The sequence below is a fragment of the Phocoena sinus genome, chromosome 1 (assembly GCF_008692025.1).
Source record: "Phocoena sinus isolate mPhoSin1 chromosome 1, mPhoSin1.pri, whole genome shotgun sequence".
NCBI lineage: Eukaryota > Metazoa > Chordata > Mammalia > Artiodactyla > Phocoenidae > Phocoena > Phocoena sinus.
In genome coordinates, this window is record NC_045763.1 from 13,259,754 (window position 1) to 13,287,161 (window position 27,408).

The 27,408-nt window shown below is 54.6% G+C and overlaps 1 protein-coding gene across 5 annotated transcripts in view; it reads left to right on the plus strand.

Annotated features, from left to right (window-relative positions):
* The first annotated feature begins 2,877 nt into the window (after window positions 1-2,877).
* The window catches only part of ARHGEF10L (Rho guanine nucleotide exchange factor 10 like), a 145,486-nt gene continuing 120,955 nt past the window's right edge, over window positions 2,878-27,408 (plus strand). For 2 of the 5 annotated variants that reach the window (XM_032622756.1, XM_032622772.1), the window contains exon 1: window positions 2,878-2,995. The gene's annotated coding sequence lies outside the window, so the exon portion shown is untranslated. Of the gene's footprint in view, window positions 2,996-6,899; window positions 6,919-12,438; window positions 12,457-21,508; window positions 21,571-27,408 lie in introns of those variants that run through there. The other 3 variants (XM_032622764.1, XM_032622760.1, XM_032622759.1) reach the window with 3 other exon arrangements.

Sequence of the window (27,408 nt, forward strand, 5' to 3'; positions counted from 1 at the left end):
CGTAGGATGCTATGGGAGCCCAGGAGCCCAGTCTTGGGGCACTAGAGAACAGATCCTGAGAAGGTGTTTTCTATGTGCAGAGCATCAAAAAGCCACAGTGTCTGGGGGATGGAGCAGTAATGGCGTTTCAGGCAGAGGGAACAGCATAGGCAAAGACCCAGTGAAACGCCTCGTACATTCATTCGAGCTGTGGAGCTTAGCATGTGAGGCTGGGCAGGCGAGAGAGAAGGGGTGTATGCATGTCAGGAGAGCAGGATGGTGGAGAGAGCAAGAATGCAGGAGAATTGGGCTGGGCTGGGGCCCGGCCTGACCTAGAAGGTGAGGGCTGCAGGCTCATTTATTCTCGAGTATGTGTTTCCTGATGTGCTTTTTTTTTTTTTTTTCTCATACAGTATAAGTAGAATGTAGATGGAAAATGAAATGAAAACACTAATTCACAGAGGAAGGCCTCAAGGTCAAATGGATGACACAGGACTGGGAGGAATGGTGACAAGTGGAAGGACACGGCTCTTTCTAAGGGGCCACCACTGCTCCTTGGGGCCTATAGAGTGTGGCCATGGGGGCCTGGCATTACCAGATCGTCAGATTTGTTTAGAGAAGCCAGCAGTCTGGCAATGGATGGGAAATCTCTCAATTGTTAAATGTTGGTAGCTAATTAACAATAATAAAATCACTGCGGGCAAAACAAAATGCTTCTGCAGGCTCTATTTGTTCTGTGAGCTGGTAGTTTGCAACCCTGGATCCAGAAGTTTCTATTGATAAGGGTTTGAGGGTGTCCACTTGGCATGCCCCTAACCTGTGCTGGGCTCTGGGGGCACAATGGGGGTCTGAGGTATGGCCGCTGCCCTCAAGCTGGAGACAGTTCGAGGCATTACATGCCCAGAATCAGCTAACAGAAACAAAAGCGCTAACAGAAGCAACTAACCAAAGCATGAAGTGCTGTAGAGCTCAGAGGGAGAGGTGGTTGGGGAACAGAGGCCATGTGGGGCAGCTTCCTGGAGATTCTGGGCCTTCTGATCTGGGAGGGAGGGTAGACCTTAGTGCAACCAAACAGGGGGCAGGCATTCCAGACTGGAGGACTCAAGAGGGCTCAGGCCCAGGAGGGAAACAGCTATAGCCGGGGAGGGGGGCTGGAAGAGGTCTGAAAGGCTGCAAATGCAGGTCCAGGGACTTGTACTTTTTCTATGCCAGCAGGACTCAAATATCTAAATTCTGGTCCAAGGCTTAATACCGTGAGCCCCGAGGTCACTGGATAGACATCTGAAGACGTTCTTGCTACTTTCCTGCCAGAAACTTTCCTCCCTGCTGTCATGGCCATTGTTTACTCTTCCCTGGAATGGACAATCCAGCAGGGCAGGGGCCTTGCCTCTTTTGTTCACTGATGTCTCTTGCATACCTAGAATGATGTCTGGAACATAGTAAGTGCTCAGCAAATATTTACTGGCTGTACAGTGTGAGCCCAGGGTTGCCCTAGGCTCGGGGGTTAGGATGACTTTATGAACAACTCTTAGGACAAGCTCTATGGGGCTTATGTTCTTGTGTGGAGATGGACAATAAAAAAGCAAACCTATCAATGAATAAGATGATTTCAGAGAGCGTGGACTGGTGTGGCTTGTCTGGCTGCACTGTAGTGGCCTGTTATCCCTGTCTCCTCCTAGCCTAGGAGAGCCGACGGGGCAGGGCCAGGGTCTGTCTGGTTCCTTGTTTCATTCCTAGCCCCTGAGGCTGGTGCCTGCCAAACAGGGAGTAGTTAAAAGAAAAAATGTTTTTGCTGGCTGTAGGAAAGAGCGAACACAGGCCAACACAGACTCCAGGCTACACACACCTGTGCCCTTTGGAGGCTGCAGAACTCTTTATCAAGCCAGGAGTAATTGCTGATAAGCCTGAGTGTGAATTTCTTTGCATATAGGGAGGTAGCAGGGCAGCGTTTAATAACAACAGGGATCATCTTAATTAATGAGCTGATAACTGTAATTAATTGCATCATATCCGGAGGCCCTCTTTGGAATTCTGAGAGGGAGTAACTAGGGTTTGGTAGCTTTGAGTACTGGAAGGGAAGGGCATGCTAGGATCTCTGTTCCACCACTTCCTTGCTGGGTGGGCTTTGGCAAGTTACAGCCCTGGGCCTCCGTTTCCTCATCAAGAAAATGGAGCTACATGGCAGGGTGGTTGCTAGTTCAAAGCCCTCAATGCCTGCAGCTGCCAGGATTATGGTTCCTGAGGTTATTATGGGAAACCAGGGTGCAGGGCTGATGTATTGCATCAGGAAGGTTCTCTGCAGCAGGGGCTCGGTGGGGGCCCCTCGCAGGTCTGGGTTTTCCTACGGGACCAACCCAGGCATCCCTCACCCTTCTGGGGTAGCCCTGGGCAAGCTCCTATAAGTGAGGGAGAAGCAAGCAGCCGGCGCGGGCCGGAGACCTTTCCAAGGGAGAAGCGGGGAAGGGGGAGGGGACACGGGGGTGGGGATGAAGGAGTGGGGAGCCCTGTGAGACCTGGAGGGTCTTGCCCCAGCCCCTGCGGGCGTCGGTTTCCCCACCCGTGTGGCGAGAGACTGCGTGGGCGGGCGGGAGGGAAGCCCTCCTCCGGCCGCGGGGTGGGGGGCGGTTGGGGGAGCTCCCGGCCTTCCGGGGGTCGCCGGGCGCGGCGGTCTGGCCAGCAGGGGTTAAGCGGTGACTTCAGCCGCGGCGAGCAGGCCGGCGGGCCGGGCTGGCAGGCGGGCGGGGGCGGCGCCGCGTTGCGTTGTGCGCCGCGGCTGGACCAGGCCGCTCGGCAGCGGCGGCGGCGGCGGGCGCACCCCGGACCGGGCCGTGACCTCGCGGGCTGCGCGCGGCGCGGCCATTGGCTCGGGCGGCGGCGGGCCGGGCGGCTGGGGCGCGGGGCTGGGCCGGCCCGGCCATGGGCGCCCGCGGCCGCCGGGGCAGCTGAGGTGCGGGCGGCCGCCGGCGCCTTTGTGAGCGGCGCGGACAACAAAGGCGCGGCCGAGCGGCCGGAGCCGGTGAGTGCGGCCCGCGGGGCGCGGGGCCGGGCGGGGGGCTCCGCGATCCCCGAGACCCCGCCAGGGTGTCCGTGTGGCTCCGGGTTTCTCCGGGGCCGTGGGCGTCCCTGTGCGAGTGTCGCCGAGTCCAGGGTCTCGGTCTCCCGCGTGGTCCTGGTCTCCGCTCGTGCGTGATCTTTGTGTCCCCGATTCTCCGGGGGAGAGTCTCTCCCGGAGCCTGGGTCTCCTCCGTGTGCCCGGTTGTGTATGCGAGTGTGTATCTCAGTGTCTCTGGGGGTGAGGTCCCGGAGCTGGGGTTTCCTCTCTGTGTGTATGTATGTCCTGTGACATTGGAGCGATTGTATTACTAGTGTGTGTGTGTGTGTGTGTGTGTGTGTGTGTGTGTCCCCTCCCCCCATGGGAGACTCTGTGTCCCTTGGGTGTCCCATCCCTCTGCATGACTCCTGTCTGGCTTTTGTGCATCTGTGTGTGTGTGTGTGTGTGTGTGTGTGTGTGTGTGTGTGTGACCTCAGCAGGTCTGGCAGGGACAGTTTGGAAATCCCCCCACCCCCACCGTGGGCTTCACTTTCCCTTTGGTTCACCCAGGCCTTCAGGTCCTGCTGTCACTGTGGTTCAGCTCCCCCCTGCACTGACCTGAGGGTCCCTGGGATTAAGTGGAGTCAGGGGTGCTCTTCTCGCCTCTGCTCTGGGCCCACCTCTCCCACCCTGGACCCCTGCCCAGAGACTGGACGGGAGCGGCCTCCTGGAGGAGGGGAGTGTGGGAGGAGAGGATGCCCTGGTCAGCCGGAAGGCCAAGGCCACAGAACCCAGTCAGGCCTGGACACTCCTGGAGACAGAAAAGTGTGTCCGGGACAGGCTCTGTGAAGATGAAGACCAGCCTCCTGGGCCTCCGGGGGTGGTCTTTGAGAGGAAGGCCAGGCCTGATGTAGGGGAGTCTGGGGAGAGTTCTTTCTCCCTCTTCCACGCTGGGGTCCTGGGGCAGGGGGTCAGGAAGCTCCTTTAGCCTTGAGAGCCTGAGGACCCTGCCTTGGGCCACAGCGGGGAGGTGGTAGGGGTGGGCCGCCCTGCGCACGGACTCTGGAGCTAAGACTGCCTCAAAGGCCTTGGCCTTCCGGAGGGCTTCAGTCCGGGGAAGTCATGCTCCGCCTGCTGAAGCCCCATCTGTTCCTCCTCGGATGCTGGGGAGAGAGGAGAGGTCGTGCAGGCTTATTAGCATGCTCAGCCCTTCTCTGCAGCATCCATCCGTCCCTCTGTCTGTCCACCCAGCACTATTGCCCCACAGTGTCCAGGCCTCGGGTATATAAACTAGAAAGGAGGGCACAGCCTGGAAATCTCTGAGCTCCCTGTGGCTGGGTTAAAACTTCTCGGGATGGAGCTCTTCTTCTGGCTTGTGAGGCCTCAGGTTGTGCCTGCGTCTTTCTTACTTTGCTCCATCACACTTGCCTTTCCGAGTTCCCCTGCTCCTTCCTCTTCTACCAGAGAGCCGTTGCCTTAGCTGGTCCCATCCTTCCCCTCTTCGCTTCTCACTCAGGGATCTCCTCCTCTCTGGGCAGCCAGGCTGGCTCCATAATTCCTGTTCGTGATGCTCTTGGAGCCCTCACTGTGGTCGGGGTGGGTTTTTACCCCTCCCAGTGGACTATAAGCCTTCGAGAGCAGGGACCGTGTCTGTCATGATCACCAGTGCCTGACACACAGTAGGTGCTCAGTAAATGGTTGCTGGTTATGTGGATGCCCTGGAACTAATGGATCCTAAATTGTCCTGTTTCACAGGTTAGCTTTGAAGGAGTCTGGGGAGGGGGAAACTTGGTGGACTTCTTGGGACCCAGGTACCAGGTTTGTTTAAGAGGAAGGCCTACTGTTATTTAAATAAATAGTAAATTAACAGATATATCAGCAGTAAATTAAAAGCTCTTTATGGAACCAGGTATGTGCCAGGTGCTGGGCTAGCTGGTGCATATATGTCATCTTTATATGTATGTATGATAATAGCTTAGATTTATGTTGCTCTTTCATGTCTGCTGTCTTTTTGTTTCTACAACCGCCCTGATAATTAGGCAGTGAAGATGGGCTCATACCCATTTTACAGATGAGGAAGATGAAGCACAGCATTTAAGTGAATGCCGAAGGTCACAGTCAGTGAAGGACTCAAACCTGGGTCTCCCTGACCGCCCAGTCCTTGCTTTCTTCTGCGAGCTTGTCTTTAGTGTCTTTGGCTTCTCATCTGCTGTCCTTGCCCTCAAGTCCAGGAAAGACAGTCAAACTCATAAACAGCGGAGTAGGCCAAAGTTCTCTTTCCTCCCCCACTGTGCCGCCTGGGCCTCAGCTCAGCTCCTTTCTTGCCACGTGTCCCTGAAGAGTTCCTTGGTCTCTCTTTGCCTCAATGGAGGGCATTTGAGTCGCCTTCCTTTGGGGTCCTAGTCTAATGAGCTCCCAGGAGTGACCCGTCCTCGCATAGCCTGTGCCCGGCCCCAGGCAGTGGTGTGCTGGAGTCTGTACTGAAGAATGATATCTGATTGATAAATTTTAGGCATTTTGCGAGTTGGCTGTTAACCTGCAAGTTTATAGTATGTAAGCTGGCTGTAGTATATACATTTACAATTAAATAAATTACACCAAAAACAAGGGTAATAAGTACTCAGGATACAGCACTTCCTGATTATTTCACTGTTTTTCACAGTTGCCTATGTATTTGTGATTATTTATATCTTTTGTGTGTGTGTGTGTGTGTATATATATAGATAGATCCTTTTATATGTGTGTGTATGTGTGTGTGTATATACATATATATACACACATACAGATCTTCCTCAACTTCTGATGGGTCCTGATAAACCCATTGTTAGTTGAAAATATTGTAAGTTGAAAATACCGTAAGTCGAGGGCCTTCCCTGGCGGTCCAGTAGTTAGGACCCGGCGCTTTCACTGCCAGGGCCCGGGTTCAGTCCCTGGTTGGGGAACTAGGATCCGGCAAGCCGTGAGGTGCGGCCAATAAATAAATAGATAATAAATAAAATGTTAAAAAAAGAAAATCTCATAAGTGGAAACTGCGTTTGATACACCGAAGCTACTGAACATCATAGCTTGGCCTCGCCTGCGTTGAACGTGCTCAGAACACTCCCATTAGTCTACAGTTGGGCAAAATCACCTAACGCAAAGCCTATTTTATAATGAAGTATTGAACATCTCACGCAATTTATCGAACACTGTACTGAAAGTGAGAAACAGAATGGCTGTCTGGGTGCACAGTGGTTGTAAGCGTATCGGCTGTTTCCCCTGGTGACTGCATGGCTGGCTGGGAGCTGCGGCTTGCTGCCCTGCCCTGCATCACGGGAGTCACCAGCCGGGGAAAAGATCCAAATTCAAAATTCCAAGTACAGTTTCCACTGAATGCGTATCGCTTTCGCGCCATCGTAAAGTTGAAAAATTGTAAGTTGAACCTTTGTTAAGTCAGGGATGTAATGTACATACGGGTGCGCTCCTGCCCGTCTCTTCCCAAGTCCGTTCAGCGGGCTCACCTTGTAGCTCAAAGTGGCCACAGTGAGAGCATTTATACCACAGAAATTGGAAAACGATGCAGGTGTCCCAGTTCTCCCCCCTGTGGAGAACCAGCTGTTAAACATTTTACCAGCACAGCATGGGGATCTAGCAGTGAGCTCCCTGAGCACAGCCCCTCTCTGGAGCTTGCATTCTCCTGTGACAAAACTCCAGGGCTGGTTCAGGGTCATCCCAGTGAGAGTGGGAGCTGCTGGGCTGGGGCTGCTATGATGGTAGGGTTATAAGTGGCCCTCAGATGAGCTCTCCGCTCCAGAAACTGCGTTATCTTCCCATGCACCAAGAAGAGGGGACGTGGGATGAGGATAAGTTTCAGCTAATTGCGAGCCTGCTTTGCCATTGACTGAAAAACCACACTCAAGATGACTCAGGTATCTGGGAGGCAAAGTGGTTGGGGTGCCTGAGGAGAGACTGTGGACGACTCAAATAGCTCGGGGCTGGTGAGGGTGCGATGGCCGGGACTTGGGTGGCTAGAGCTGTCTGGGGGTGGCTTAGGCAACAGTGGACAGGACCGTCCATACGGATTCAGGGGCAGAGTAGAGCCAGGCCGCCGATGGGCAGGCTGTAGCTCTTGTACAGTCTGAGAGCCCTGGTTGGGAGAAGGGCATGAGCACAGTTATATACAGCGGGAGTGTGTGCAGAGTGTAGCAGAAGAATGGATGGGGAGAGGGCAAGGGTCTGGGCGGAAGGAACGGCATGTGCAAAGGCTTGGAGGCATGAGCTGTTGGAAGTTCAGTCTGGCTCAGGTGTCAGGTGCACCAGGAGTCTGCAGAGCTGGTGGCAGAGCAGGGGAAGTCCTGAACCTTTCTCAAGTCAGAGCGCACAGCATCATCTGGGTACCAGCGAAGGGACGCTGCCAGACCTCTTCTGCCGGGGGCATGGTGCTCTGCGGATGACCCCCTCCCCTGAAAATCTTTACGTTTTCCAGGTAGTTTCTTGTTATCCTCAAGCTTGCTGCCGCCCCAGCCCTTGCATCTGTGGCTGGTGGATTCATAAAAAAATTTCCATTTTAATATCAGGCCAGAAAAATACAGAATTGGGAAGGTGGGTCTGCTGCCCTCCCTCCAGCCCAAAGATAAAAGTAACGGTTATTTAGGTTATCCAGTATTTTGATTACCTCTGCTACTTCTGCCCTTCATTTAGGCAGATAATTGGGAGCTTGTTTGTTTAAAGACGACTCATGTTACTTTAATGCCTCTGTGTGGCAGACATTTTTCATGCATCAATTCGTTTAATTCCCACACTGATCCTGCAGGTGGGTACTATTATCCCATCTTATAGATAAAGAAACTGAGTCTTAAAGAGGTTGAGTGACTTTCCCAAGGCCACAGTATAAGTGGCAGGATTCGAACCAGGTGGGCCCTGAGCTCTTTCTACAGTCCCCCTTTTGTTCTGTTTTCCCCTTTGCCCTTTGAGGAGGGGAGGAAGAGAAGATTCGACACATGTCTGGAATCTCAAAACTCTCAGCCCTTCTTCGTTGGAAGTGAATGCGTGTTTTCTCTCGCATGTAGCTGGGTTCCTCACCCTGTGGTTGAGGGTCAAGGCCTAGAATAGAACTCGGTGCCCAGGTGGACCGCTAGTCCTGGTGTCTGGAAAGTGCTCATAAAACGGCTTGTGTTTATGGAGAGTGCTAACTGACAGAGTGGCAGGCGCATTGGCGGGGGCGGGGGCGGGGCTCGCAGGAGTTTGTTTGGTTCTCGGCAGTCCTGATGAGCGGGCTGTGTCATCAGCTCCGTTTTACAGCTCAGGTAAGTTATCTTGCCTGCCCAGAGACACGTAGCGCCGAGGGGCAAAAGCGGCACTGCTCGACCTTGTTCTGTTTGCCCAGAGCCCCAGCTCTCAACCCTGTGTCCTGGAGCCGTGCCACCCGTTCCAGGGCCTGGCCTCTCTGTGCCTCTGACAGCCCCTGGCAGCGGGTTCCACATGCCGTGGGAATTCGGGGCGGGCAATCGATCGCTTGGCCAGCAGTGCAGGTTGTACCCATCCCTTGGTCAGAGGCTGGGGCTGAGCCAAGAGCTTTACCTTTTCCTGACCTGTCTGTTGAGAGAGAACCCCCTGCCAAGCGGCTCATCTTCCCACTGACCTGTTGGGAGGGTGGCCTTGGCCCCGGCCTCACCACCACCTCGTTGCAGGGACATCGCCAGTCCGGGGCAGTGCAGGTGGCTTGGGGTGACCCCTGTCCATGACTGCACATCGGGCCTGAGGTGAGGTGGCATTTCTGGGTCTGGAGCCCCTCCTACTTGAGAGCCTGGCCTCTGCAGGACCCCCCTCCCAGCGGCTGCCTGATTGGTATGCATTCCAGCCCTGAGCACACGAGGCGGGAACCAGCTCCCATCACTGTCCTCTTCATTGTTTGAAGTGGGCAGACTTGGAGCGAGCTTTAAAAATACGGGCTTTTTATTCAATTTCCCTAGAAAAACTGTGGTTTAAATGAAGTAGCGGAATAACCGTCTCTGGAAATCGAAGAAAAATATTCTGGAACCCTGACATTACCCAGAACCTTTGAATTTCTTTTAAAATAAGGGTTTATTTTACTTTAAATTATGCATGTATTATGTGACTATTGAAGAAAACTTGGAATATACAGGGAGAAGAAAATTAAAATCCCCCTTGTTGGGCTTCCCTGGTGGCGCAGTGGTTGAGAGTCCGCCTGCCGATGCAGGGGACACGGGTTCGTGCCCCTGGTCCGGGAAGATCCCACATGCCGCGGAGCGGCTGGGCCTGTGAGCCATGGCCACTGAGCCTGTGCGTCCGGAGCCTGTGCTCCGCAACGGGAGAGGCCACAACAGTGGGAGGCCCGTGTACCACAAAAAAAAAAAAAAGAATCCCCCTTGTTACGCCACCTGAAGACAACCTGTCTCAGTATTGCAGTGTATAACATTTATTCAGCGATTCATTTAATCATTTGGCAAGTACCAATTTAGGGCCCACAAAGGGCTGGGTCTGTTCTGGGCGTGAAGTGGGCACAGGTAAATGGTACCCTGCTTCCTGCTGGACCTCTTTCTTTTTCTTTTTTTTGGCTGCACCACGTGGCAGGTGGGATCTTAGTTCCCTGACCAGGGATTGAACCCGTGCTCCCTGCAGTGGAAGCACGGAGTCTTAACCACAATGGCCAGGGAAGTCCCTGCTGGGCCTCTTTCTATGCTGGACTTTGGGTAACTCACTTGGCCCCTCTGTATCTCAGTTTTCTCATCTGCAAAAAGGGCATAATACAAGTACACTGCTCAGGACAGTGCCTGGCCCACTGTCCTGGCAGAATTGGTGGTTCTTACCACAGTGACCAGGCCAATTGTAAGTAGCCTTGCCCTTGTGGATCTTATGTGATGGTGGAGGAGACAAAAGCCAGACAAACGAGTAAAAGTAACCACATGTCATGGAATTAGTCCTGCCAAGGAGACCACCTAATGTGATAGGATGGGAATAGCAGGGGCTGGGGGGAGGCTGTTGGGAGAGGAGGGGGTGTATGTGGGGGTTAGTGGTGCAGAATTTGTCAGCTGGAGGTGGTGAGGAGGGCCCCTCTGAGGAGAGGCATTTAAGCTGAGTCCCAAATGATGAGGGAGAACACCCCTCCCCCTCCCCATGCAAAGAGCAGACGGAAACGTGTTCCAGGCAGGTGCACAGCACATGCAAAGGCCCTGAGGTCAGAATGATCTTGGCTGGTTTGAACAGGAGAAAGCCCAGGGCTTGCAGCAGCCAAGGCGGGGAGGACAGTATAAGGAGATGCTGTGGAGGGCCGTGTGGATCAAGGCAAGCAGTTAGGATGGCTAATCCAGGCGAGCAGGAAGCCATCCACAGTTTCTCTTTAGTTTCCTGTAAATACCTTTATTCATGAAATACAATCCCAAGATTCCAGCTACAAATAGCTCTGGAAAGAAATTTATGTTCTTTTCAGATAATTCATTCAGAAATAACTGAGTGCCTATGACAGGGAAGCACTGGAGTGGACGCTGGAGGGTGAGGGATGGACTCATGGATGAGAAAGGCGAGGCCGCGCCAGCAGGTGACCGGGGACTGCGTGCCTGCATGCCGTCCCGCTGACCCCTCCCGCAGCCTGCTGGAGCCTGTGGGCCCTGACTCACCTCAGGAAGGGACCCTCTGGCTGCAGGAGGAGAACCGGCTGTGGGCACCTGGGTGGACTTGGGCCCGGAGGAAAGGCTCGGGTGGCTCGGGGATGAGAGGTGGCCATGGAGCTGGAGAGAAGACTTAGAGAAAGAATCGGCTGGAATTGCTGGTGGATTGGTCACAGGGGCTGAGGGAAAGAGAGGAATGAAGAGGAGCCAAGACTTCTAGAATCTTCTTTTGAGTGTCTGGGTGGGTGGTGGTGTCATTACAAACAGGTGGTTCAGAGGGGGTTGAGAGCATGTTTTTGGAGAATCCAGGGATCCAGTTGGGGACAGGTTCACATTGAGAGGCTGGCTTAGAAGTCCACGGGAGAGGTGGGGGCCCCTTGGCTGGGTGTCATTAGCATATAGGTGGCGCAGGTGGGACCACCCAGAGGCCAGGTGGAGGAGGAGGATCCAGGAGAGGAGGCCGAGGAGGGGCAGCCAGGGTGCTAGGAGGAGAAGGGAGGGAGAGTGGGGTCTCTGGGAAGCCACCACGCCACACCACGCCACGCCACACCATGCCATGCCACGCCACACCCCCGCCATGCCATGCCACACTACGCTATGCCAAACCATGCCACACCACACCCCCACCATGCCACGCCACACCACACCACACCACGCCATGCCATGCCACACCCACCCACCATGCCACACCACGCCATGCCACATGCCCCACCATGCCACGCCACACCACGCCACACCATGCCATGCCCCACCATGCCATGCCATGCCACGCCACGCCACGCTACACCATGCCATGCCACACCGTGCCATGCCGCACCACGCCACACCATGCCATGCCATGCCACGCCACGGGGCCTGTTGCAGAAGAGAGCTGGTGGGCCACAGGGCTGCAGGCCGTTGAGAGTGGAAGTAAGACCAGACAGAAACACAGAGGCAGTTTGGGCCTTTTTAAGGGCACTTTTGGAGGAGGGATGGGGCTGGAATCTGCAGTGGGAGTGGCTGGGACGGGAGGGGAGCAAGGAGAGACAGCGTGTGCAGACAGCGCTGAGATGTTGGCCAGGCAAAGGGGGGTTGGAAAAAGATGTATCGGGTGGAGGGGAAGTGGGGAGACCCAGGAGAGTGGTTTGTGTGGGTGGCCAGGACTGCTCCGAGAGGGGACAAGACACAGGGGGCAGCTACGGGAGCTGGATCTTTAGGCAAATGAAAGAGGGTGGTACCCAGTGTGATGATGTGGGAGTCGCGGTGGCGGGGTAAGGCATTGGCCCTTGATGGAGCCAGGATGCTCTTAGGAAATGGGAGAAGACGGGATAGATTTGGATTATACATGAGGAGAAGTTGGGGACAGTCCCATCTGATGGCCTCGTATTTCTCAATGAAACCTGGACCAGAGGACGGTGAAGTAAGGGCCCCCCAAGACTGCTCCCCCCAGGAGAGGTCATTCTGCCGCCACTAAAGGAACAGGCAGAGATGGCTGGGTCCCCTCAATGACGGAAGCAGCCTCAGCCCGCCTTTGTATAGACAGAAAGGATCAGAGAGGTCAGTGGTTGGTCTGAGATGGCACAGAGGGGCTGAGCCCTCATTCCCGACTCAGTCGGGCTCACGTTCTCCGGGGCACTGGGCTGCTGGGGCGTGGGTCCCGTGCCAGCAGATGGGGGCACTCTCCAAGCCAGTTGGGAGGGTGGTGTCAAGGACACTCGGACCCTGCAGCAGGAGCTCAGCGCCCCGTGTCACGCCCATCTCCCGCTTTTCTTCCCCAGAGGTCAAGTGCAAGGACCTCACCTCTTCATGCCAGGCACTGAACTGAGCACTCCGGGAGGATTAGCCCACTGAGTCCTCACGGTAAGTGAGGTGCGGGTGCTGTTATTGTCCTCCCTCTACAGCGGGGAGAAGGGTCCTGAGAGGTGAAATACCACCCAACAAGCCTGTGCCAGCCACAAAAGGGGGGCGAGGGTCCGCAGCCAGTGAGTCCGGCTGCTTCTCCCTCGTATGCCCGTTTTGCAGAGGAGGACGCCACAGCTCGTGGATTAGTTAATCTGTTCTCAGTTGCTCGTCCTCGCATTCCTCTCCTCCCAGCATATATTTACTGGACACCCCCTGGGAGCTGGGTACTGGGCTAGGAGCTAGAGATGAGTGAAGTATGGTGACCACCTATCTGGGGTTGGGGGAGCAGGCAGGTAACCGATGGAGGGAGGGGAGAGTGCCTGACCCAGGCATAGGGGCTCACCGGAGCTTCCCAGGGAGTGCTGGAGGAAGCAGCCTAGAGGCAGAGTTGGTTCTGGGAGAGGGAAGCGTCCCAGGTGTGTACAGAGGCTGGAGGTGAGTGCAAAGTAGGACCCTGCAAGGTCAGGAGGGGTGCGGTCAGGAACGCTACTTGAGAACTCTGTCCGTCTCACTAGGAGCTTGCACTTTATCTTGACCACGGGAGCCATTCAGTTGTTTCTAGCTGGGGGCGGTGGGGGGGGCATGATCAGCGTGGTCAGAACTTTTTGTCCTGGTGGGGGCTGAGTTGGAAGGGACAGGAGACATCAGGGAGACATTTAGAGGCTGTTACAGGCCCTCTGATTCCTAGGTTGTTCTGTGAACTCTTGCTGCTTTCTTCGTGCTTCCCAAACTCTGCTCACATCTCTTGTCTAAAAAGGTTCCCAAGACTCAGAGAGGTTAAGCAACTTGCCTGAGGTCACACAGCATAACATGGCATCCAGGCTTCTGCTGGTTTCTTGAGTGAAACAACCAGGGTCTCAAAGGTGGAAGCAGGTAGCAAGTAACCTCTGCGAGGGGCTCACAGGAGGCTCCAGTGGACCGTCACCGCCTGCAGGTCCTCCTATGCCTTTAAATGTTGTCCTTTTGCCGGTCTCAGAGGCTGGGTGGGACTTCTGGGAGGGAGGAGCTGGGCTGCTGCTGGGAACCGCCTTCCCAGGAGCTGGGCCCCATGTTTAAGCAGTTTCCTGGGGAACTGGCTTCCTCCCCAGTGAGTGAGGAGAAAATTCTCTGGGGCTGGGCCAGGTCATGGGAGGCCAGCAAGGGTGGTGGTCTCCTCTGGGGAGGATGGCTGTATTTTACTGATGCCAGGCAGATACCTCTTTCTCGGGGGGGGGGGGGGGGCGGGCTGGAAGAGATGGGGAGCGGTTCCCAGAGCCCTGTTCCTGTGAGTCCCGTCACTTTGGGCAGGTGTCTTGCCCCTCTGGAGTCTTGGTTACCTCATCTGTGAGGGAGGGATAATATTAAACGTGCTCCCGAGGGATTGAAAAAATAACTGGTGTTGTTCACTGAGGGCCTCGAGCGTGCCAGGCAGTATACATTATCTTCTTCCGGTTCATGTGGCAACCTTTGAGGTATGTCGGGTTATCTTCATTTTACAGATGGGGCAGCCGAGGAACAGAGAGGGTAATTCACCTGAAGTCGCACAGCTTGTAAGTGGCAGAACTTGAACACTGATCCACCTGACTCTGGAGCCCTCCCTTGAAACCCCTTTGGTCCCTGTCACACTTCCTTGGCAAATCACCTGATAGAATCTTCTGGGGCTCCAGCTTTCTGGCCACCCCACTTTGGGGCACCCCAATCTAGTCCAACCCCATAAGTTTTATCACGAGGCCTTGGAGCCCCAGTGGGCCTAAGCCCCTTGCTCATCATCTCACAGCCACTTGGAGCAGACTTGGGACAAGAATCCCAGCATCCCAGGGATACTGGCCTTCTGCTCTTTCGCTGCCCCAGGGCCCCAGAAAGACCACCGGACTGGGAGCCTGGCACCTGGGTTCTAATCCCACCTCTTCCTCAAACCAGCCAGGAAGGCTTGGGCAACATTTCATCCTGCCTCTAACTTCACCCTAAGCCTCAGTTTCCTCTTCTGCAAAATGAGCAGGTGGAGAATCTAGGGTCTCTACCAATTCTAATAACCCACGATTATAGGATTTCAGATTTCTGGGAGTCTGCAAGAGTCAAACATCTGCCGCTTTTTTCTACTTTCTGTCCTCTGTTGCCTGGGGAGCAGGGGGAGATTGAATTGAGAAAACAACTCAGAGAGCCCTATAGTTAGATAGCAGCTTATGATCTAAGCATTGATGGAGCGCCCTGTGTGCTAGGCACTGAGCTGGCCGCTTTGCGTATAACTGAATGGTGTGCTCACCAGGGAGGTGGGTATTATTAGCTACGTTGCAGGTGTGGAAACTGAGGCATAAAGAGGTTAGCTAACTCTCCCGAGGGCCAGGCTATACAGTTACCTTTAGAACTTATAAGAACTGGACTTATAAGCCCAGAGGCAGTGCTAAGGGTCTGTGTGGGATCCTTCCTGCCTCGTGGCCCATCGTACAGAGCTCTTGGTAAAACCGGCTCTCTGGGACCCCAGATGGAAAAATTCACCCTATCCATCCACCCTTGAGCAATGGTGATTGGGGTCCAATCTGGAAACACTCAACGGATGAGTCACAGGGAGGATGATGAAGGGATGATGGCAGGGACAGCCAAACAGTGCTTAGTCCGCTGTCGGCCAGAGCTCAGCCTAGCCTGGCAGCTCGGACACAGAGCGCAGGCCGCGGCTGTTCACAGAGTCGAGGATTTGGGACCAGAGAGAGGCTGTGGCTGATGGGGAGGGAAATGGGAGCTGAGGGTAGGACAGTGGGGTCGGACTCTTGTCTAGAGCTGGAAGGGCTTTCTGGGATTATCTACTCCAAGCTCCTAGTTTTATGTATGGGACATCTTAGTCTGGAGAAGGGCCATAACTTGCCCCGGGCCACACAGCCAGTGACAACAGACCCGAGAACAGAAGAGGATTTGGGAAGCTGGATCCTCAGCTTCCTTCTGGCCACTGTCATGGGGATGACTTCCTGCCAGGCCCTGCTGCTGCCCGCCCTCGCTCCCTTCCATCAGAAGATCAAGAGTAAGAACAGTGATAGCAAACAGAGGAATCGTCTCGCCGAGTATAAGAACGGTGGTCGCCAGCGTGGACTCTGGAGGCAGGCTGTCTTGCTCAAGCCTTACCGTCCCCCCACCCCCTTCCTCGCCCTGTGACTCTGGGAAGGGCATGTAATTCCTCTCAGCCTCCAACTTTCTTCATCTGTATCATGATTTAAGCAGATTCTGGAATTGCAGGACTTTTCAACGCCTTTCACGTCTAGAAGGGCAACCTCTGCCCTGGTTCTTCCATGGTCTTTGACCACTGAACACCTTTTTTTGCCCTGAGTATCTATTAGCGTATTTCAGGACACAGGTATTTCCCCAGGTGTGCAGACTGAGAAACACTGATGTGGGTGGTTCCTCAGGACTATCTAAACATTTGAACTCAGACACTGTGCACTGATCGTAGAGTTCTGGGGAGACATCCCTACTGAGCTGTGGCATTCAGCACCCTCACCAGTCTCCTTGGGATGCATAACCGACCAGACTGTTTCTGCTCATTCCATTCTCTGCTGCCTCCTCCTTCCTGGAGCACGAGTTGCTTTATCACCACACGTGGTGGAAACAGAAGGAGCCTTCCCCGATTGGAGCTGCTCTGTCTTCCCGGGACAGCAAGCCTGGCTGAGATGTCCAGGGCCGGCAGCTGCTACCCTGCTGCCAGGCTCACTGGGGAGCAGGCTTGGAGGATGCGAGGCAGGGCGGCCTGGGACCGTGGGGTGAGTCTGGGGCACGGCCACCTGGCTTCTAGGTTGGCTCTGCCACTCACTCTTTTATAACCTTGGGCAAGACACAGCCCTCCCTGGGCCTCAGTTTCCACATCTGTAAGATAAGAGGCTAGGTGTAGTGATTTGTTGGTTCCCTTTGGGGCTGATGTTCTGAGGAATGGGCACATTTGTTACCTTTTGGCCTCATACCCTCATTCATTTGCTGGGTTCTTGGAGTCATCCAAGATATCCCCCTATTTTTTTTTTTTGGCTGCACCGCACAGCTTGCAGGATCTCAGTTCCCCATTCCCCGATCAGGGATTGAACCTGGGCCACGGCAGTGAAAGCCCCGAATCGTAATAACCATTAGGCCACCAGGGAACTCCCAAGATGTCCTGACAGGAGCTTTTCTTTCTCAGGAGGTTAGGTGTGCATGAAGGTGCCAGATACAAGCAGGTGCTCTGAGCACCCGTGGGAACTGGGAGCCAGTAATTCTTTTAAGTTAGTGTGTGCCAGCATTGCCCAGACAGCCTGCAAAGAATTCAGACTCTCGGCCCTCACCCCTAGAGATTCTAAGTTTGTAGGTTGGGGTTGGACCTTAGAGTCTACATTTTTAAAAAGACTCCCCTTCATTCAGGTTGTTGTGAAGTCAGTGGTTCAAGGGCCACACTTTGAAAAAGGCCCTTAGACTCTCTTTGAGCCAAAAAAGACTTAGGAGAGGGACAACCTGCCAGGTTTGGTGATGACTCTGTGTGACCCTGTTCCGAGCTGCCCTCATCTGTGCTCACAGCCTTCAGTAGCTGGTTACTCTTCTTGCCGACAAGCTAGTGTTTCCCAAACCTGACTGATTATCAGAATCTCCAGGAAGCTTTTGAACAAAATACGAATTCTTGAGTCTCACCCTTAGTGATTCTAAGCCAGCAGATCTTGGCTGGGACAGGAAATCTCCATGTTTAAAAGGCTCCCTAGGTCTTTGGTTCATTTGTTTGTCGTTCATTCATGCAATGGTCTAGGCCCAGGGGAAGGCGTTGAGGACTTAATTGTTAGACCAGACGCAGTCTCGGACATTATGTCACCTATGCTACAACCTGGTGAAGGAGACAGACAGTGATCACATAGGGATGCTCAGCCAGTTTGGGGAAATATGTCTAGAAAATGGTTGGGTCAGATTAAATACCTGGGCAAAGCTGGGCTTCCTGGTAAATTCCAGATTGAGGTAGAGCCCTGAGCCCAGTGGCCTTTGGTCACTGCTTATGGACACCTGTCATTTTTTCATTCACTTATTCTTTTATTCATCCATCCATCCATCCATCTATCCATTCATCCATCAGTCGATCCACCCATCCATCTATCCACACATCCACCCATCTCTCCATCCATCCATCCATCCATATATCCACTAATCCACCCACTTACCTAACCATCCATCCACCCATCCACACATCACTCTTGAATCTCTACCATGTGTTGCGGGCTGCACTAGGTACTGGAGAGACAGAAATGAAAAGCCTTGTCCCTACCCTCAAGGAGCTCACAGTCTAGTGGGTGGAGGGGTCAGAAAGCAAAGCAAATGATTCCAATCCAGAGTGTTAGTTGCTCAGAGGGGCGAGTGGCTGGTCTCCCAGTGGGCCTCATGGAAGATTTCCCTGAAGCTGGCTTGTGTTAAGGCTCAGAATGTAGGTGGGAGGGTCCCAGGCAGATAACGTAGGGCATGGCTTCCAGGCCAAGGAAGGGTCTTGCCCTGGGGAGGGCAGGTCATTGTGGCTGGGCAGGTGGGGGCACCTCTTCTGCTCCTGGAGCTCAGGCTCTGTCTTTTGTTTTCCATGTTTGTTTCTCCATGAGGCCTGGTCCACAGTAGGTGCTCAGCAAACATTCATCGTTGGTGAGTGGGGAGGTGTGGGGTGATCTGGAAGAAGGCATGGCCTTGTGGGCCACACTGAGGAGCTTGTGGCTCTGTGGGCCCTGGGCAGGGTGCAGGTGGGGAATGACACCATCGCCTGGGCTCCCTTGGCTGGGGGAAGGGGGAGAATGGACATGACCAAGGGGGCCCCCCAGCTCTCACCTTTGTCGGCCTCCTGGGCCTTCAGTTCTCTCCTTGTGCGGATCAGAGCCATTGCCTCTGTGAAAACTCGTTGAGCCCATGGCTCTTTTCCTAGAGTGGGTCTCTCCTGCAACCCAAGGGCTCTGCCTCTGTTGGTGGATGAGGAGGGCAGGGTGCTCTGGGGAGGTGAGTAGATGCAAGGGTGGGTGGCTAAGAGCCTTGGCCTCTGACATCAGCCTGTTTTTGTTTATTGTTTTTTAAACTAATTAATTAATTAATTAATTATTGGCTGCATTGGGTCTTGGTTGCTGCACGCAGGCTTTCTCTAGTTGCAGCGAGCGGGGGCTGCTCTTCTTTGCGTGAGTGGGTTTCTTATGGTGGTGGCTTCTCCTGTTGCAGAGCACAGGCTCTAGGCACGTGGACTTCAGTAGTTGTGGCTCACGGGCTTAGTAGATGTGGCGCACGGGCTTAGTTGCTTCGCGGCATGTGGGATCTTCCACGGACCAGGGCTTGAACCCATGTCCCGCTGCGCCACCAGGGAAGCCCCATCAGCCTGGTTCTGATTCTCACTTCTGCCTTTTGTCAGCTGTGTGTCCTGAGGCAAGTGTCTCTACCTCCCTGTGTTTCAGTTCAGTTTCTCAGTTTGTTCTTGAACCGATTAAGAAAGTTGTCGTGTGCAAAGTACTCAGAGCAGTGCCTGGCACCCAGTAAAGCATCTGATAAATGTTAGTTGACGTGTGGAGCTTGGGAGGCAGTCGTGCTGCGGTGATTGGACCCAGAAGGCCTTGTTCGAATCCCGCCTCTACCTCTGACTAATTGTAGAGACCTTGGCAAGATGACTCAGGCTCCGAGTTCGGGTTTCTCATCTGTGATGCCCCATAGGATTGCTGGGAGGAGCGCGGAGTCTGGTGGTTCCTTCTCTGCACTGGGCTTATTACTGAAGTCCGAAAACTTGGGTCTTAACCGGTAGAGTGAAATCTCCACCTAGTGAGGGTGGTGTGGACGGTCACCTCCACAGCCGGCAGGCTCTGGGGGTCGGTCTCATGTCTGTAGGGCCACCTCTCTTGGTCCCAGCCCCCCCCTTCACATGCCCTCACTGGTTTCTGGTGTCCTTTGGAAATGGGTCATCATATGACAGGGGCACGGGGTCTTCAGAGCAGGGTGCTATGGGGGGAGGGTCGCACTAGTCTGTAGGGGCACGTGGAAGGGACTCTTCTTCCCCAGCCAGCCTGGGTCTGGGTGCCCTGGAGAGACCGGGATTTCAGACACCTGTCCCGGCCTCAGCACCCCCCTACTTCTCCCACATCATGTCCCTGCTTGGTTTGAATGCTCAGGGCTGAGTGATTTGGGCATGCCTGATGCCCCAGAAGATTTGGGTCACAAGCAGGTAAATATTAAACCCAGAAAGCTAGCTCTGAATGGAAAACTGTTTGGGCTGGCTGCCTGGAGGACTGCCAGGTTCTGAGCCTCCCACCCAGCTGATGGCTAGGATAGGCAAGCACCCTCCAGGGGAAGAAAGGGCACCTGCTCCATTCCACGTGACTGGATTTACTTGCCGTTACTGTCCAGTGGTCCGGGGCTGCTGTGTCTGCTTTACAGTGAGGAAGAAACCAAGGCACAGAGAGGGCAGGAGGTCTGCTTAGGTTTACATAGCGAATGGGGGGACCTGGGGTTGGACCCGGGAGGGTCTCTCAGCAAAGCCCGTGCTTTTCTGGCCCTGGGCCCCCAGTGGTCTCCTTGCTGCTGCTAGGGCCGTGCCAGGATGCTGTGGGGATCACAGGTGCTGAGGTTTGCTCTCTGGCTCCTCTGAGCCTGGGCCTCAGATTCCCTTTTTTGCAAAGTGGGGACAGTCTTGTTTGGGGTCCCTGGCAGGCAGGACTGGGCCCAGGACACCTGAGTGCAGCGATGCTGGGGCCAGGATCCCAGGGAGCGCTTCCTGTTTGCAATGTACAAAGCTCTCCTGGGGCCTGGGCAGGGCTTCGGGAGTAACCACCTGGCCAGTCAAATAAGTCTTCTCTTTTTTTTTTGATGTTGGGGGTAGGAGTTTATTAATTAATTTATTTATTTTTGCTGTGTTGGGTCTTCGTTTCTGTGTGAGGACTTTCTCTGGTTGTGGCAAGCGGGGCCCACTCTTCATCATGGTGCGCGGGCCTCTCACTATCGCGGCCTCTCTTGTTGCCGAGCACAGGCTCCAGATGCGCACAGGCTCAGTAGTTGTGGCTCACGGGCCTAGTTGCTCCGCGGCATGTGGGATCCTTCCAGACCAGGGCTCGAACCCGTGTCCCCTGCATTAGCAGGCAGATTCTCAACCACTGCACCACCAGGGAAGCCCCAAATAAACCTTCTCTTGAATACCATGTATGACAGGGCCTAGCCACAGTTCCCATCCTCTGGGAGCCGATACACAAGCCAGAATGAGAACATAGGTTTGGGGCTTCAGGACCTGGGTTTGCATTCCGGGTCTTATTAGCTTTGTGATCTTGGGCAGGTGCCTTCGTCTGGCTTAGCCTTGTCAGCTCGTTTTGAAAGACAGGAATTATAATTTACTTCACCAGGCCATGGCGAAGAGGAAGTGAGATGGTGTTCTCAGAGCTCCTGGTAGAAAGTAGGTGTTCAGTCAGTTGACTGCCCTCCTCAGGCTCTCAGGGGATAGTCTTCTAAGGCTGAAAGTGACCAGCAGGTCTGAAAGGCGAGTGAAGACTGCTTCCCAGTGCTGCCAGCAGTCTAGGAGTAGCATGGGCTGGTGCTGCAGGCAGCTGGGGACGGGGCAGGACGGGGCGTCTGCTCCACAACAGCATGGGTGGGATGTGGGGTAAGCTTAGCTGGGGAGAGAGGGGGGTGTTGGCTTTTACCTGGTCTCCCCACTCCCAGCCCTATAGGCAGTGGCAGCCCCAGACCCTTGGCTGTTTTCACAGACTATGAAAATCAGAAGCCTGGGAGAGGAAGTGACTTGTCGAGCGTTGGTGGGAGTTGGTGGCAGAGGCAGCCTGACCCCTAGTCCGAGGTCCACCGGGTCCTGTTGCTGCTCCATCAGCCGCCTGGGGTGGGCCCCTGGGGCTGGTGGCCTCCCTCACCTCTCCGGCCTGCCCTGAAGCCAGCTATGAATGGAATATTCTGGGCTACATGACTCACAGACTGGCCCTTCCTCCACCAGGGCGCTTTGGGTTTTCCTTTCTTTACTTTTCCCTAATAAGGTCTCATGTGGCTGGCTTTCACCTCTCCTTTCTTTGGGCCTGGAGGAGTGGTGACTTTTGCCCCAGGAAGCCTGTCCTGGGAGGGCTCCTGTTAGGCTGCTGGACTGCACGTACTCAAACCTGGGTAAGTTTAAAGGGAGGCCGGGCAGAGGCATTGGAGCCGCGCAGACCTGGGTCCGGAGCTCGCTGCCCGTTTTCTAGCTGTGTGACCTCGGGCAAGTCCCTTTGCCCTTCTGAGCCTCAGTTTTCGGACTCAGTTCAATCCAACCCACATTTATTGAACCCTGTTAGCTGCCAGGTATGGCTCTAGGCAGTTCCGGTGGAGCAGCAAGCGGACTCAGCCGCTGTCCTCCGGGAGCCTCGAGACTGAGTGCGGAGTCACGTGGGGACCGGGCTTCCCAACCCGAAGCACATGTGAAACCCCACACCTGGCTCCCGGTTTTACTAGAAACTCAGAGATCATAGTGAGCCTTAGTTTGATTCCCAGCTAGCAAGAGCAGTAGTTGGGATTTCATGTCAATTACTGTCACTTCTATTTCACACTTGTTAGCAGGAAAGCGCAGGACCTACTTCTGGAGGAACGGCCTTGATTTTCCACGCACGTTGGTGATGTGAGTTCGTGTCCCAGTTGGTGAGCTGAGGCTGCCGTGTTCCCACGTGTGCCCCAGCCTTGGCAAGGAGGAAATGCAACCCAGATGATGTTCCAGGGTAGTCCACCGCCTGGCATGTAGTGGGTCCTCAAGAAGTGTTTGTTGAACCAATGAGAGGGACAGTGGCAGCCTGGAACACATCCTAGCGAGGGTGTGATTGACTCGGGGAAGGAGGGCCAGCTTATGGGTGTCCCGTGCAGGAGGGAGGAGGCTTGTCCTGAGAAACTTCACAGGATGAAACGAGGGCAGGTTTAGACTTTTCTAATGTGGGACGATGAGTCTTCTGCCAAAGGAGGAATTCAAACATGAGAATATGATGTGGGGCAGTGACTCAGGCTTGGGTAGAGGTGACGCATTTATGGAATAGCCACTCTGTGGCTGGCGTAGGGCTGGGCTCAGTAAGCTCCATCAGGGCAGGGAGGCTTTTCCTGTTTTTGTTCACTGATGTATCCCAGGTACCTAGAACAGTACTTGGCTCACAGGGGTGCTTAATAAACGTGAATTGATTGACTGAATGCATGAAGGAGTATATTACTTAATTGGGTCTCAGGGGTGTTATTACACCCAGAGTGCTGATGAGTAAACTGAGGCTTATGGCGGTCAAGTCACATGTTTGCTGGGTTGTGGGGTCAGGATTTGGAGTCAGGGCTGCCTGATTGCAAAGCTTGTGCTCTGACCCACTCGTCTGTTGGGATCCTCAAGAAGGAATTCTTGCCCTGGCTGACAGGTTGGATTTCAGCCTCTCAGAGATCCCTCTCTTCTGAGAGTGGCTGATTGTGGGAAAATACAACATGCTTGACTCTGATGGCAGGGCCAGTGCTGCGAATCACAGTGGATCACCCAGCCTGCTCTGATCGGCAGGCGCCCTTTCAAAGAGAGGGGTTAGGAGGGGATGGATGCTGCCCGCCCTAAGGGGGTCCCGCCAGGCTTGGCCTGATGTTGTGGTCACCCTCAGCCACAGCAGAGGGGAGGGCGCTGGCTCAGGCAGTGGCTGGCACACTGCCGGCACAGTGGGACCTGAATCTCAGGCCGACCCTGCCCAGGTGCCTGCTCCGGGGGAGTGGCTGGATTGGTGAGGGTGAATCCCTGGCGTTCACGGGAACCTGTGCCTACCCTCAGCCCCCAGGTGGTTCTGGACAAGGATGCCCAGCGAGACTTGACATGTTTGCATTCAACTGCTCCAGGAGGGGGCCACTTATTGAGGCTCTGCTGGGGACCTCGTAGCTAGAACACTTGCCCAGGGCCACCGGGCCGGAGCACTTTGTCTGCTGGTCCCCCGCGTTCTCCTGATGTGCTGCTGCTTCGGGTCCCTGTCCCACCAGCTCCCCGCGGCCCCGTCTGCTCACCTGAGCATTTCCCAGGCAGCAGGGCAGCCCAGCGGACTGGTGGCCGGCTAGCGGCTGAGGTGCGGAGGTGTGAATACCGTAGGGGTTCATGGCACAGCCCTGCAGCTAGATGGCCTGAGATCCAATCCCAGTTCCCCCTTGTATTGACCGTGGGACCTTGAGCAATTTTCTTACCCTCTCTGTGCTTCTGTTTCCTAATCTGTAAAATGGGGGTGATAATAGTTCCTCTCTGAAAAGGTTGTTGTAAAGATTAAAGTAACTATAGGCGTAAAGGAACTGGAATTGCTCCGGGCCCTTAGTTAGCGGTTAATACATGTGAGGTGCTGTGGTGCTGATTTTGGCATTCACTCCTTGGTGGCAGCTCGAGGAACCAGCGTCTGCCTTTTTTCTGTGCCCTGTGTCTGGGCCCTGGATTCCACCCACTCAGTGCCACTTTTGTGGATGAGTACCTGGGCCGGCTTGCTGGGGAGAGACGAGCCAGGGCAGCGCGTCTCCCCCTTTCTACCATCCTCCCTCCCTCTCTCCTGCTCCCATGTCCCAGGCCTTGCAGAGATGAACCATTCATGCTTTTGTTTACTGTTTCAAGGAGCAGTAACTGACATCCTCCCACCCCAGGTTCAGGGCCACGCCTGGGAGTTCCCCTAGACCTCCAGGTCTCCCCCGCAGAAGCACCGCCTGCTCTAGACTGTTGGAGCCCATTCAGTTCACCTTCCCCTGCTGGACCGTGAGCTCCGAGGACTGGAGATGCTTGATGAACAAGTGTCCAGGGCTGAGCCATGTGCTAGGCTGGGCTCGGGACGGTGGGGGGCGGAGGCGGTCAGAGGGGAGTTGGGCATCGGCCCTGGCCCAGGAGAGCTCAGGTCTGGTTGTTTATTTGTGAACTCAGAGATGGCGGCTAGGTGCCAGGAACAGGTGCTGGGTGCTGAAGAGGGAGAGGCGTGAGGCATGGTCCTTGCTTTGAAGAGCCTGCCCTCTCTCCCTCCCTCCTGCCGTCCCTCCCCACTTCCTGTATTCCAGACGCCACGCCAGGTGGTGGAGGCACACGGAAAAGTAGGTCGTCGTCTCTGCCCCCGGTCTCTGCCCCGAGATCCACAAAAACAAGTAACCAGAGCATAATTCAGTTTCTTTAGAGACTTGGAACCTGGTATATTCTGCCGTGGAAACCGATGGCAATGACTTTGGTCTCTGTGTCCCTGTGACTAATAGCAGTAACACTACCCCGCGTTAACAGGCCAGTGTCTGCCCTAGATCCCCAGAGGACTTGACCAGATGCCCCGAGACCAGGAGTTTTCGACCTCAGCACTGTCGACACTTGAGCTGGATAGTTCTCTGCTGTGGAGGCCGGGCTCTGCACTGTAGGACATGCAGAGCATCCCTGGCCTCTACCCCTTACATGCCACTAGCTTCCCCCTCCCTCCCCGTTGTGACAACCCAAACGTCTCCAGACATTGCCAAATGTCCCTGGGTGGCAAAGTCGCTCCCGTTGAGAACCACTGCCTTAGATGGATCAGTGAAACTGTAATTGCATACATCAAGATGGAATGGAAAATTTGAAATCCAGTACTGCCACCCTCCAAAAAAAACAAAAGAGGAAAAAAGCGCCCACAACATCCTGTATTCCTTGGGTTTGGCATAAAATGCAAACATCCGTTGGGAGGTGGGAGAGCCCTTGGAGGCCTGAGCAGTTGTGTGCCTTGGCCCAGGCCAACCGGAGGCAGAGCCTCTGGCAAAAGAACAGGGCCATCGCCAGGCCTTGTGTCCCCTTGCTCTGTGTGGTTACAATGGAGGGCAGGTCATCAAACAGCCATAGGGTGTACGTACGACCATCATCAGTTCTGGGGAAGTTGAGTCGGAATGTTCGACTGGCTGCCTCAATCTCGATTAAGCCCTGGTGTTCCCCCCACCCCGTAGTGCCTGTCCTGGTTTGTACAGATGTATGGACTTGTGTCATTGTTTAGCATCTGCATCCCTGTAGGGTTGTGGATTTCAAGGGGGCAGGATCCAAACCCCCAGAACCTTGCATGGTACCTGGCATCCAGTAATGCTTAATCAATTTTTGTGGAATGATTAAGAGATATTGTTGGGTGGATCCAGAAAAGTAGGTTGGCTTTCCCACCCTCCCCTTGAACGCTGTTAGGTTCCCAGAAGGAGGGAGTGGGACCTGGAGACCTCAGTTCTAACATACATGGCACATATGTGGAAGACGTGACCTTCCTCTCTTGCTTCCTGGTTTGCATCCTAATGGGAAAGGAGATGGTGTCTCCATCCTCTGACCAAGACCCTGGCCACAGGACAGCCCCCGGATGAACCTGGCAAAGGCTCAGCCTTGGCAGGAAATGCACAGGTGTTCGCGTGTGTGTCCCTCTGCCGCCATCTAGCATTTTGGAGCACCTGTTGGCTGCAAGCAGGGAAGAGAGCACCAGATCCTGCCTTCCCAGGCCTGTCTCTTTCCACAGGTCACTTGAGGATGCTTCTGATGCAGTGCCAAGTGACAGCCGTGGGCAGGTGGGGTGGGGGTGGGGGGTCACTGTAAGTTTGCTGCCTGGAGGCGGGGTTGCTGTCCCTGACTTTAGCAGAATACATTTGAGTTCATTTGAAGCATCCTGACATTTGCAACTCTCCCCAGGGCTGATTCTCCAGCCAGGGTGCTTTACATAAGAGGTACATCTGCAGCCAGCTGCGAGGCCCAGGCTCCCCTTGACCACGTGAATTCAGGCAATTGGAATGTCTCCCTGGCACCACGCACTGTGCTTTGGTCATCACTGTGTTTCACACCAACTAAGGGAACTCAGCATCACTGTCATTTTTGGGGTCCTCTCCTTTCCTGATGTGATCTTCTTGCCTGGAATCTTGACTTTAAAAGGAGCAGGAGGTGTGTGGAAGCTTTGGGGAGCTGAGTTTTGGCTTCAGGGCCAGGCCAAGCTGGTGGCTGTCCCAGAGCACATCAGTGGGCACCCCTGGCCCTCAATGGGGGACACTGCATGGTCAGAAGCTGCAGGAGGGCTTTCACTGACCCAGAAAGACTCTGGAGGACAGTGATGGGGAGGGCCCTGGGACTGCTCAGCTCTACCTGGGACACCACCCCTTCTTGTAGGCCAGGGCCGCTGTCCAGTTAGAAGGAGGTGGTGGTCATTCATTCATTCAACAAACATTTATCGAGCACCTCCTGTGTTCCAGGCTCTCAGCGAGGTATTTTATGTGAATTATTCTCATTTAATCCTTATAACAACTCTTTGCAGTGGGGATTTTTAGAGTTTTCCTACAGAAGAGGGAACCAGGGATCAGAACAGTGAGATAATGTCTTTGTGTCACGGTGAGGAAATGGAGAGCCAGAACCCAACGAGGTTTGATTGCAGACTCACTCTTCTAAAAATCATACCTGGGGCATGATGGTGGCAGAAAGGGGCGCCCAAGGGATACCCTGCAGGACCAGAGACTGCCTCAGGATGGGGGCACCCTGAGTGCAACGGGTCCCCCATTTTCCACTGGGCTGCAGGATGCAGGCAGAGGTGGGCTCACAGCCCATGGCACCCAGTGCGGTTTCTGTGAGAAGGGAAGGTAGGGATTCTCTGTAGGACCAGGCTGTGGGTGCCAGTCCCTCAAGAGTCCAAGTACAGGGCTGGTGTCGAGAGCATCAGTTAAGCTTTTGCCAAAGCTGATGATGAAGGAGGACCGGTGTTTGGGACCGGTTCCCCGTGGGGGCCATAGTCCAGGATTTGACTCCATCCCAGGACAGCAGGATTCAGGGCAAATTTATTTCATGGTTGAAACCCCGCCTCCCCCCAACACCTCCAGCCCAGTCTCCTCTGCCCCCTTCCCGGAGCCCCAGCAGCATCTTGTCAGAGGTGTGCTATTCATTGCAAGGGAGTGGGATGGATCCATTGGTCTGTTGAGGGAGAGGCACCCTGCTACAGCGAAAAGACGTGGCCAGACCTCTCCACCTGCAGCTTAATCATGGACCTGCCT